The 12,507-nt window shown below is 44.3% G+C and overlaps 1 protein-coding gene across 7 annotated transcripts in view; it reads right to left on the bottom strand.

Annotated features, from left to right (window-relative positions):
* OSBPL5 (oxysterol binding protein like 5) overlaps positions 1 to 12,507 on the bottom strand; it is a 202,842-nt gene that overhangs the window by 104,020 nt on the left and 86,315 nt on the right. Inside the window, exon 1 of one of the 7 annotated variants that reach the window (XM_032110748.1) lies at positions 551 to 866. The exons of the other annotated variants lie outside the window; for them this stretch is intronic. The gene's annotated coding sequence lies outside the window, so the exon portion shown is untranslated. Of the gene's footprint in view, positions 1 to 550; positions 867 to 12,507 lie in introns of those variants that run through there. 7 annotated transcript variants of the gene reach the window in all.

Raw genomic sequence — 12,507 nt, forward strand, 5'->3', positions numbered from 1 at the left:
AGTTATACCAACCTTTTAGGTAGGTGAGGAGATACCCAACTTATTTAGCAGCTGAGGGCAGTAAAATGGCCAACCTTGTTACATCAGTCCAAATTCCTTAAAATGTCAACTGATGAAGCAAATTGCAGGATGCCACTGCCACAGCTGCTGCTATCAGAATTCAAGCCTCAAGGGAGCTAGCTGAGTGCCGGTGTGGTTTTGAGCAGACAGGCAGAAATGCAAATAGGGTGTTCAGATACTTTTAAGTCCATTAGATAGAATTCCTGCCAGTCAAAGGTTCCCAAAGCATAAGGCTACTAATGTTCAGAGAGCCCACTGCAATTGCATAAGACCATGTCCAGCCTCAGAGGCAGGGAGATGGAAACAAAGAAGAGGAAACTGAAAGGAGGGGAGTAAGAGATGAGGGAAGAAGAGGAGGTCAGGTAAAAAAAAAAAAAGGGGGAAACTGAAAGGCATAAAGAAAGAGCCTACACAAAGGGAGGATTTTAGAGAGTTACAAGAAAGTAGGAAGGTTGGGATCAGTCTTGGGGAAGGGGAAAAGGACACTCACCGCAATGCTCGCTGCCTCAGACGGCAATCACTCTTCTCTCCCACGCGACACCTGCATTCAGAGCCCCCAGCCCTTCCCCAGCTCCTCACCGCCTGCTACATGCACAGAGGGCTTTCTGATCCCCGCCTGGATGCTACTCTGCTCCAAGCTGCAGATCAGCACAGGACGCAGAGAAGACACCCGCACGCACAGCCTCTGCTCCAGGGGCACATGGCACTCAAACACATCTCCCACGCGCTGCCAGCACCCTGTCTGCGATCCCAGCTCTCGCTCAGAAAACCAGGGCGACTCTCTAACCACGGTGGCTGAGGAAGAAAATCCTGAGAAGAAGCACAACGTGATTCAACCCAGTGATATGTCCAAAGAAAGCCTTAGACAATAGCCCTAACGGGTGTGATCTGTTACTGTTTGGCAGGGGAAGTTCAAACTGCAATGCCCATCGACAATAATTAATTGTCAGGCACTGTTAACAGTTTCGCTGCTGATCAAAGCAGCTGGGCAGCACCAGGAGAATTACAGCCAGTTGCTGTCACTTCTCAAAGCACGGCAGCAATAAACAATCTGCAGCTCTGTGACAGGCTCTATTCCTATCGCACATAATCTCTCACTCACTCTCATTCTGTTTCTTTTTAGTGGCTTCTTAGCACACAGAATCCCTGTGCAATCAAAAGTAAAGAAAACCAAATCGAAGCAAACAAAACCCTCCCAGTTCACTCTTTTCTGTAATTAAACTGAAAGGAATAAAGTAAATCCTTGTAAGAGTGGAATCACTCAGTGCACTCTGCACGGGACTCAGATACAAACGAGTTTGACAAAGATTTCTCAGCTGATGCAGCTGAGCAGTAAAAGCATCATTTCCTAAGCTGTACAGAACCTAAACCTGCCATGCAGTGGCAGGTTTGCCAAGCACTGGTGCAGACTTCAGGTACACTAGGACAGTATTACTGCTTTGGCTTTAAAAGCAATCCAATGGATGTTGCTAGTTACAGTATCCCGTGGCAATTGTACACATATTTCAGTAGGCAAGCATTTCTAATTACAGCCCTGAATCACTCTGCATCTGGAAAATATCCACATTTTTTCCTTTGTGGGTTTTCCCAATACTGCTAAATTAAGAGATAAACACAGAACACACACCTCAGACAGAGCTCGATCACAAGGCTATTTGTTTTGCTGTTGCTCTCTCCAGGATGTGCTCTTCCCTGGCCCTCATCACAGTAAAGGAAGAGTTTTGCAAAAGTATCTTTATCTGCTGGTGTCACGCACTGCAGTGTATCAGTCAGTGTCTTTTTGTACACAGTTTTACACCGACTTCATAAAATCAGAACCATACAATGGCTTGGGTTGGAAGTGACGTTAAAGATCATCTCGTTCCAAACCCACAGATAGAACTTCCACTAGGCCAGGTTAACCAGAGCCCCATCCAGCCTGACCTTGAGCACTGCCAAGGATGGGACATCCACAACTTCTCTGGGAAACCTGTGCCTTATCACCCTCGCAGTGAAGAATTTCTTTCTAACGCCTAATCTAAGTCTCTCCTCTTTCAGTTTAAAACAATTCTCCCTTGTCCCATCACTATCTGCCCATGTAAAACGTTGCTCTCCCTCTCTTTTATAACCCCATTTAAGTACTGGAAGATCACAACGAAGTCTCCCTGGAGCCTTCTCTTCTCCAGGCTAAACAACTCCAGCTGTCTCAGCCTGTCCTCATAGGAGAGGTGCTCCATTCCTCTGACCATGATTATGGCTCTCCTTTGGTCTCATTCCAGCAGACCCACCTCCTTCTTGTGCTGAGGACCCCAGAGCTGGATGCAGCACTCCAGTTGGGGTCTCATGAGAGAAGATGGGCAGGATCCCCTCCCTTGACACCAACTCTCCCTTCTCCTTTATTGGAGGGGGTGGGGGGATGGCACACTCTCTGGCCCTTCTTTTCTGACCATGGTACTTAAAGAATCCCTTACAGTTATTCTTCACATCCCTTGCCAAGTCCCATTTCATCTGTGCTTTACCTTTCCTGATCCCATCCCAACACATCCAAACGGTATCCCTGTACATTCCCCAGTTATCGGACCCTGCTTCCACTAGCTGTGCATTTTCTTCTTGGTCATCAGCTTGAGAGGAAGGTTCCTGCTCAGCCATGCTGGTTTCTGGCCTGCCTTACTTGATTTCTTACACACTGGAAGGGAGAGGTCATGTGCTCTAAGAAAAGTGGCCTTAAAGAGTTGCCAGCTCTGGTCAGTCAAGGACAGTTTCCCATGGAATCTTATCCACTAATTCTTTAAACAGCTGGAAGTTCACTGTTCTAAAGTTCAGGGTCCTGACTTTGCTCTTTGCCACACCCATGTTTCTTGAGATCACAAACTCAGCCAGGGCATGGTCACCACTACAGCCCAGGCTGCCTCCAATCTTAACCCCTGTATGGGCTCATTTGTGTTGGTGAGCAGCAGGTCCACTAATGCTCCTTCCCTCATTGGTTTGTCTAATACTTGGATCTGAAATTTACCCTTGATGCACTCCAGGAATCTCCTGGATTGCTTACAGCCAGCTCTGTATTGCTTTCCCAGCAGATAGCTGGATGGTTGAAATCCCCCATCAGGATGAGAGTTTGTGAGTGCGATGCTTCCTGTAGCTGAGGCAAGAGGCCCCGTCAACGGGCTTCCCCTGGCCAGACACCTGTAGTAGACCCCACCCATGAGGTGTCTTTTGCTGGTGTGGTCCTTGACTTTTACCCACAAGCTCAACCTGCTCGTGGGTGTTTCCCAGAGGCAGCCCTTCACAATCCATCCATTCCTTAACCGAAAGTGCAATGCTCCTGCCCCTTCCCAGTCTATCTCTTCTGAAAAGCTTGTAGCCCTCAATTGCAGTGTTCCAGTTGGGTCACTCATTCCAACATGTTTCCATGATAACAATTCAGCCACAGTTCTCTAACTAAAACATGGTTTCCAACTCCTCTTGCTGTGTGCACTGGGGTGTTGGAGCAGACTTGTGTCAGACCAGATTCCTCCAAGACACCCGGCATGGTGTGACTAAAGAACTTCAGAAGAACTCTCACTTTTTGCACTAATTTCTCATGAATAAATTAAGACCACAGTGATAATAGTTACAATGAGAAGCCAGCATTTCTGAGGTATTTTACACCTTAAAAGTACTGTGCAAACAAGAATTAAAATGTATGCACAAACACCACCTTCTACACTTGACAGACCATTGTTTGCTGAAGCCGCAGCATCTGCTGAGACATGAACTTTTATTGGATCAGATACTTCAGCTATCAGAGACACTGCAGCAGCAGGAAACTAATGAAATCCTCATGGGAGGCAATGCTCATGTGTCAGGCAGCACAAACACTGCCGGGATTCTAAAGCCGCCACCTTGGAGGAAGTGATAAATCCCAGTGAGGCGTCCGGCAAGGAGTGATGCCAAGGCCAGGGGTCCACAGCCCCTCTCCCACGAGGGGCTGGGAGAACCAGGGCCCCCAGAGAAACTGGAGTTACTAAGCAGGAGAGGATCCATGCAGAATGTACAGAACCCAAAAAATATCCAGCCTCATTTAAGAGGGCAGAGGAACCCTGCAGTAAATTCTGAAAGTAATTAAAAGAAAGAGTGGAAAGTAAAATTTTTTTACTGCCTGTCTCAGAATCTCAGGGACTCTTCACTGCAAGAGTGTTTCTCTCGCTTTCAGACAGTTTTTAAAGAAGCCCTCTGGGGTGGGGTATTATGAACCAAAAATAAAAACTGGGATGAATTTGAAGAGAAGGGCTCACAAGCAACTAGCACTGCAAAGGGTCCGAGGTCTCCACTGAGATGAGGGGTTAGATGCACAGCTTCTGTCTGACAAGGACACCCTGAGGCCATCCTAGTTGTAAAAACAGAGGGGATTTTTCAGGGCACATGAGACAAGGAGGTGCTAGGAACAGTTTTGTCCAGAAAAAAGATTTGATGCTCTCTGCAGCCCTTGGTTTCCCTTGGTTCACAGCTTCACCATTTTCACTGCCTCTTAAAGAGGGTGGAGAACTTTTGAACGGGTCCATGAAGAGGGAGCAACCCCTTCTCTGTATTGAACCACTAAATATCACAGCAACTGGGTGGCTCCTCACAAACAGTTTTAGACTATGGTCTGCCCTTGGCAGCCATGAGAGTCACTGGCTCCAGGCAAGGCACAACAATCCAGAGCAGGGAACTGTCACAGCATCATTTGTGAACAATGGCACATCTACCTCTGCCATCTCAGCCACAGAAAAACAATGGCAAACCATCAAATTTCTTCCCAGAAGGAAGCTATTATAACTGCTTCCAAGATGTCCTACCTCTTCCTTACACAGCCTAGCTCAGGATGAATGCCATAACAGGACTAATTTATGCAAACTGGTATGTGTTTGCCCTCTTGCCAGCTCGTACCCTTGGCTGGACTTGGGTCAGTGGTGACCTGCCTGGGGTCAGTGTGGACAGGATCAGTCTTAACACTTCTTGATCTTAAAGGGACTTGCCTGGAAGTTATTTTCCATGTGCCTGGTAATCACATTCTCACTGTTTCTTTCTTTGTTTATGCTCCATTTCTGCCAAGTAACAGCATCCTTCCTGTAAATGGAAAAGCATGTCTGGGTCCCCAAGCTTATACCAGGTGACTTTCTCTATAAGTTTGGCTGAATTGGTTGCTTTCTTTAAAAGCAGGCAAAACACTTTTGATCTTCAAAAAAGAATGCAACAGTCAGAAAGAGCACTATTAAATGCTGTTAGAGAAAGGCCAAGCAGCACATGCAGTTTTGTATTACTAAATTAACAACGCAAAACCAGTCCTTAGAACAGACTGTCCCACTTAAAATACTTCCAAATTCTGATGCTTGCAATAAATCAATGACCTGATCAATTCATAACTAGAAAACAACTGAGCTGGGACATGGATTATGCAAGTAGGTTCAACTCCCATGCAGGAACTCATGGTCCAGCAGCAAAGCTGCTTCCAAAGACTGTAAATTTGGAAAAGCTTGTTAACCTGTCTAGGAAAATCTAGGAAATCTCAGTATATTCCCACCACAAAGTCTTCACTGGCCCTTTTCCTCTGGGCATTTCTTACTCAGTCAAAGACAATGCCCAAGTAACACAAAATACAGCTTCTTCCTACAGCTGAAGTAGCAAAGGCATCTCCCTTTGTGTCTTCTGATTTCCTGCACAGAAAGGCACACCTTCTTCCTTGGAATCTGTCTGAATCATGGAGCAGGTGAGCAGCCCTTAACCCCCTTCTGGCCAGGCAGCAGGACACAGGCATTGCTGAGGAAGACTCCCTATGACCCTGCTCAGCCCTCCAGCCCCAGGAGCCTTTGGCCATGCCAGTGTGGAGATGCCATGAGGCCTTCTCCAGTGGTTCTGGCCCGGAGAGCTTAGTACAGCTGAAGCTCCCAGGCCTTTCCCTGATTGTACAATCTTCACAGTGTATTTCTAGCTCTAAAAAAACCCCACAAAACAAAGAAAATAAATGCAAAACAACTTGTTTTTCTTTCTCCTTTTAGACCTGGAATCCTCTTGAAACATCATTGACATGAAAGAGATTTGGGCTTTTAATTTTTTTGCGATTGCAGAGTGATAGAAAAGGCTGTACAGTGTTGCTTTTCCATCAAGCAAAATGAGGAGGAGATGGAAGAAGAATTGCTTTCTGATATACACCTGGCCATGCTTTCTCACCACTTTCAGATTCCCCATTAACTGCTCATTTCCATAACTGCACATTTTGGAATGACACAGGCAAGCCCTTCATTTCTAGTAAGCACCAGATGAAACCATTTTATATCCAGAATTTTGATAAAGAAAAACCTTTCAGTTCTAAATTGCTATAAGACTGTTCTCAAACAGTCCTACAACATCCTTCTTGCTGCACCTTCTCATGCTATTTACAAACTAAACCTATTTTTTAAGCAAATAGAATAATTCATCTGTTTTTTTTTTAACTGCTTCCAAGATGCTCTGTGAACAGGGCCAAGTCTTAACCAGCTCCCTATCCTGCCGCACAGTAATTTTTTTTAAAGTGTAGAAGCTAACATTTCAATTTTTCAGAAAGACATGCTTATTTCTATGGTTTAACCAATTCTATAGGTTGTGCCAGTGGCTTTACCAATACAGCAGCCAAACCAATCTCCTGCCTCTTCCTTAATTCCACTCATCTCAAGCCTCTAAATTTTTATATTTAAAATCGCTGCTATGGTTTTTATTTAACATTCAGATATATTAAGAAAACCACAGGTATAAAACAGAGGCCATCAAAAACAAATAAACTTCTACCAGTCCTACTTGCTAAAGAGCATCTTTTGCCTAAATAATTCTTTTTTGTCTGCAAACTAACAGGGCCATAGGAAGAGGGTTACTGACCATACTGAGGCATTCTTGCTGCTTTATGCAAAGCACAGCTTTGACAGGATGCTGCCTTTCCCTGGCAGTACTGCCACTGACAGCAACCCAGCTCATGCAAAGAAAGCAACCTTTTTAAATCACAGCACTTTCATTCCTGAAGAAAAATAGATTCAGCACTGATCCCATAGCCTGGTCTGAAAATGGGACTGCAGGCTCTTCTGTGCTGGCAGTCCCCTGAGAGAACACACATTCAAGACCTGGCCAATTTATAGCATTAACACATCTATTAACCAACACAGAACTTCCCTGCCACCACCACCATCAACAAATGTGATGCTGTGTCGCTACAGAGCTGATTTTCAGAGGAGCTGTATTTTCCTGCCTTCACAGGGGCTCCACTGTATCTGAGCAGTAAAATACTGTAGGAACAAGGTAGAAAAATAAAAAAAAATGCAAGGCATTACAGGATCAGATTAAAGAGGTACCATTGTGGAGATTTACATAGAGACACTTGAAGACACCTTTTTTTTATTAAAAAAAAAAAAAGGGAGTTAATTACAGCCAATTTCTCTTGCAGTTCAAAGAAATCAGGTTCCCAGGAGTCAAAGAGATGTGCAACAAAAGCCAGGCAGAAACATATGAGAAAATAAAAGCTGTTAGAAACTAATAAAGAAGTCTCAAATGGCAGGAAGAGGGGGACTTAATAGCCTAATAGTAGCAGCAAGAATATGTTCAGCACCCATCCCTCTAGGCAGATTACTCTTCTCAGGATGTTTCTGGCTAACAGGTTAATCTTGGGAATACTTCTGTTACATTCTCTGTGCCTGTTTCTGGGAACACAGCTATGAGAAATAAGCCTGCTTGAAAGTACGAGTAGGTCTGCGCTATGAGCCCTAGCTAAGGGAAAATGTAAGCCTTTCTCCAAATCTGTGATGAGGTCCCATCATCCAGGAAGAAGCACGATAGCTAACATGTATTTACAAATCTTGCCACATCTGCTTCCAAACTTTCCATTAACAATTTGGTGAGTATCCAGTAACAGGAGGTTTTCCAGGGCCAGGACACTGAGGAAATACTGCTGTGTGAAACGTGCACTATTGTAATGATATTCCCAAATGACATGGTGAGGAGGTGACAGGATTTGTGCCTGCCGACAGTAGGCCTGAATCACTGCCATGTTGCCAGGAAATGTCAGGGCTTTGGGTCTGGGGCGTTGCTCTTTTCCTCAGTTTAATAAACAAAAGCTGCAAGGAGAAGTCTTTTTCTTGAAGGCAGACTGCAAATGTGCAGAGGAGAAGAACAGGAGAGAGTTTGTTTTGCTGCTGCCAGGACAGAGACAAGGAGGACTGGCAGCCTCAAGAGCTGCCCAGTTGAGAACTGGAGGAAAAAGGCCATGGCTGAGTGAGTTCAGGAAGCCATGGGCAAACAGGTCAGTGCACCAGGCAAACTGGGTGCTCTGTCTGTTGAAAATCAGGACAAAGGCTGCTGGGACCAGTCCTGGAGTCCACTGCTCCCAGCACAGAGGGAAGGCAGGACAGCAGTGCTCCTCACCCACCCAAGTGTCCTCTGCTCCCAGCAGCTACAGAGCGCAAGAGACTGAAAAACTCCATATGGTGAAACATGTGCTGGCTGCTACAGGGCAAAGTAAACTTTCTAAACAAACTGAGCCATCATTATTATGTGCAATCCTGAATGGTTTGTTGTGACTTTAGTTACTAAAACTGGTAGGAAAAAAATCACCCCTTAGTTTCATACATACAGTGAGAAAAAGGATGAAGAGGAAATTGTTCTTCCTCGTGGCCCAGCTTGCAGGAGAAGAACTCTGACTGACTTCTGCGATTAAAAAGGGAAAATGAAAAAGTGCTGTTTGTTAAATCATGAACTTGCCCTCTCAGCAGTGACAGCCTGCTTCCATGAACCAGCATGTCACCCCAGCTTTGGAAGGATTTTTTTCCAAATCAAATCAGTCATCTGCAAAAATTGTAACTGTAACCACAGCTCTGGTCCATTTTCAGATTCACACATTTTCATACTCACACTTAGTGCTTGGTGCCAACATGTTTTGTTGTAAGTACTTCTTTATATTAGCACATGACAGACAACTTCTGAAAAGAAACACGGCCACTGAGGATGAAGTGGCACAAAAAAGGCTTTTCTTGGTAAGAGTTATTCAGATTTTTAAAATTCCAGCAAAAGGCAAATTTATCCAAACTTTCAAAAACTCAGCTTTCAAAATGTTCAAAAGCTTGTGCTTTTGTGTCAGAGAATTTGGATGTCTGAAGAAATTCTGATGCCTCCTAACATGACTTTAATACTACTTTATACAGTAAGACCCACATACTTCAGACTATGCCAGTAACTTGTTCAATGGTCATTTTTTTCAGCAGTCTGTGCTCATAAATTGAATGTGTGGGGCACTTATGTTAAACTGCTCATTAGGCTTAATTTACATTAATTACATTAGCTGTAACTACTTAAAGATGAGTTTATTGTCTGGAGGTGTTTCAATAAACCAGGAAGGAAGGAACACCCATAAAAAGTAAATTACCTGATTTCTTCCAACACCTTTGTTTTCATTATGGCCTTTTACATGGACAAACATTGTGTACTCTAGCTTAAAATTAAGGTAGAACCATGGGACTGGATATGAGGTGACTGATGTGTCAGCTTCCTTTGAATCCAGCTATAAGCAACTAGAGTCAGAAACAGCCTGTTCTGCTCTTCATGAACCCCTTGGCTTTAATGCTTTCAGCTCGACAAGGTTCTGCATTTACAACAGCTCCCAAAAAGAAAAAGATGTTATGGGAATGGTAAGAAAGCCAGTAATGGAGCCAGATGCAGTAAAATACAACAGAGAGTCAAAAACCTCAGTAAAAGTCACTTTAAATACCATTATCTCTGCTGGTAAAGAACACACCAGACATGTGGAGCCAGATCTGCAGCTGGTGACCTGATTTTGATGCAAGTGAGGCTATTTACACGATGTCTTTTTATGTTTAGCAGGCAGCAGGGTCTGTTTGAGAGGACAACCACGAGGCTCTGGGCTGCCTTTGAAGTGCTAACACACCATGTCATGCTACAGATAGCTGGGTATCATGTGTTGCATTGGCTTCTGGTTTAAACTGTGCTGCCGTGGTTAAGCAGAGCAGCTGCACAGCAAGGAGGGAATGAGTCGCAGCCCTAGAGAACAGCCAGTGCCTGCACTCCACCCAGGAGGGTGCTGTATGCACTGGAGGCACAGGAGGACATGTAGCAGCTAACTCTGGTAAAGACACTCAGACTTGAGTCCTGGATTTAGAAAATAGCCTTTCCCTTGAAGGGGTAGACACCCAAAGGAAGGACCTATGGCCCCAAGTCTGCTCTCCACATCAAAGAGCGTGTTTCTAAATCCAAAGCAAGGAAGAAAGGTTGGAAGCAGCGTTTCTGACAGAACATGCCATTTTTTAAATGGCAACGTAATGTGGCTACCAAAGGATTTTTTTTCTCTAAAACCACGCCTGTTTTAGTCTCTTCTGCCAAGAAAATCAATTTCTGCAGCTGTGTCATCAGTGACTCAGAGATTCCCTGATGCTGAGTCTCCAGACTTGTCCCATTGGTGGCCCAATGGCAACATGGGCAAGAAGAGATCAGCACAAGAGGACAGGGAGCCAGGACTAACATGTCAGAGCCAGGTTTGCTTCTGGAGTATTTTTGCTTGTATTAAACAGAGTGAATACACCAGTAATGGAAAACCAGACAAAAACAGATTGTGAGCTGTGATTCCACAGCTGGAACATGGCAGAAGAGGAACAGCCACACAAATGTCCTTTCTCTGCAGGTCCCTGCACTGAGCAGCAGGTGACCACAACAAGCAGAACACAAAACCTCATGCCTGCCACTTCTGGTCTGGCATTTTACAGCTTTTCCAGCGAGCCTGAGGTGACAGACTGCCATTACTCAGTTTAGGGTGTGACAACAGGAGAGACAAGCAAAGTGCTTCCCTGTGCGGACAGGCAAGAAGGTGGGTAACTGAGGACCTGCTGGTGAAAATAAACCAAGAAAGAAAACAAGCCAAGAGTACATTTAATCCCTTGAAATCTGTCTTCAAATATTGAGTTCAAAGCTGGTCAACCCCAGGATTTTCAGGGATGTTAGATGGGCCTGGAATAGCTAAACATGACCTCGGAGGGTCACATCTCCCCCCTGAGCACTGTGGGAAACAGCTGACACCAACAGCAGAGTGTTACAATATGGGTGAAGCTGGATTTAAAAAAGGCAGAGGCTGTTTTTTGCTCAGATCTTTACATGGTACTATCCACCACACCCTGATGGTTCAGTGACAGAAGGATCCAACAGCATTAAATATCCACAAGTGCACACACAGAACACACATGTGCATACCCACACACATAGCAACACATGGATCTGCACAAACACGTGTATGGGTTCCATACAACACTCTACCCCCACAGAAAGACAGCAAAATCTATCTGCAATATAACACTGCAGTGATGATATCTTAACTGATTGCTATTTCAAGACACTGTCACTGGAAGAGATTTATATCTCTGTCTACTGTGCCCGCCCATGCAATTAGCCTATCTTTGTGCCAAATTATATTAATGGACAATGAGTGGAAAATTTCTATTTAAAAAAACATTCACAGGGAAAAATATCTATGTAGATACATTACCTTTAACAAAAGAGAAAGTTCAAGACGGAGAAAGCTTAGTGCTACAGTTCCCTGCTTAAAAAGCACTGGAAAATTCCAATTACTGCCTCTCAACTCTTACATATCACTTTTTTTGCTTATAAACAAAACAGATCACTGCAATTTAATCAGCAAGATAATAGTGCAGATGAGCTTATGGTATGTGGAGAGACATAATTAAGCTTTGTGAACCCTAACTCTAAGCCTAACCCTGACTAAATCTAACCCAACCCTTAATCCTAGCCCCTAATCCTAACTATTAACCTTAAACCACACTCAGACCTTGGCAATGAACAGTGCCTCTCAGAGCAGCCAGGACCAGGGAAACAACACCCACACGAGGGGGAAAACATCCCCCAGCTGTTTTGTTTTTAATTCTAAGTTGAAAAAAAAAAATTAACAACTCCACATCGAAGGCAACATGCAAGACTAAATGCACATGTACAAGGTTGGACACATTCAGTCTCTAACACTCATTCAACATCCACTCTATTCCAGCCCTCACTCGGAACACTCAGTTGAAGAATACCACTCCCTTTACCTGTCCTGGTCTTAAACAAATTCTTTGCAAGGATTTCCATTATGAGAAATGAGCTCCCCTCTTCCTCCTTGAACTCATCTCACAGTCCTTACATGACATTCACACAAAACAGAGTTTAGGCTTCAGAAAAACACATCTCTCTGGCATCTCACCAACTCTGTGCACTGAGCTGACTTTTACCAAAGCAGAAAAAAATTTCACAGCAACTCTCCTTGATCCCACCACTCAGCTCAGTCAAACACTGCAGGACTTAACAAGCCCAGGCATCTTCATCAAAGCAAATAAAACAGTAATTACAAATGGAGCTTTTGCCAAGGAGAGACAGATTGGCAGTTATCATTTATTTCTTTATCAAATGCAAGGTAGGTACAGCATTTCACCAGAA

This window comes from Corvus moneduloides, chromosome 6 (assembly GCF_009650955.1).
Source record: "Corvus moneduloides isolate bCorMon1 chromosome 6, bCorMon1.pri, whole genome shotgun sequence".
In the NCBI taxonomy this organism is placed as follows: Eukaryota; Metazoa; Chordata; class Aves; order Passeriformes; family Corvidae; genus Corvus; species Corvus moneduloides.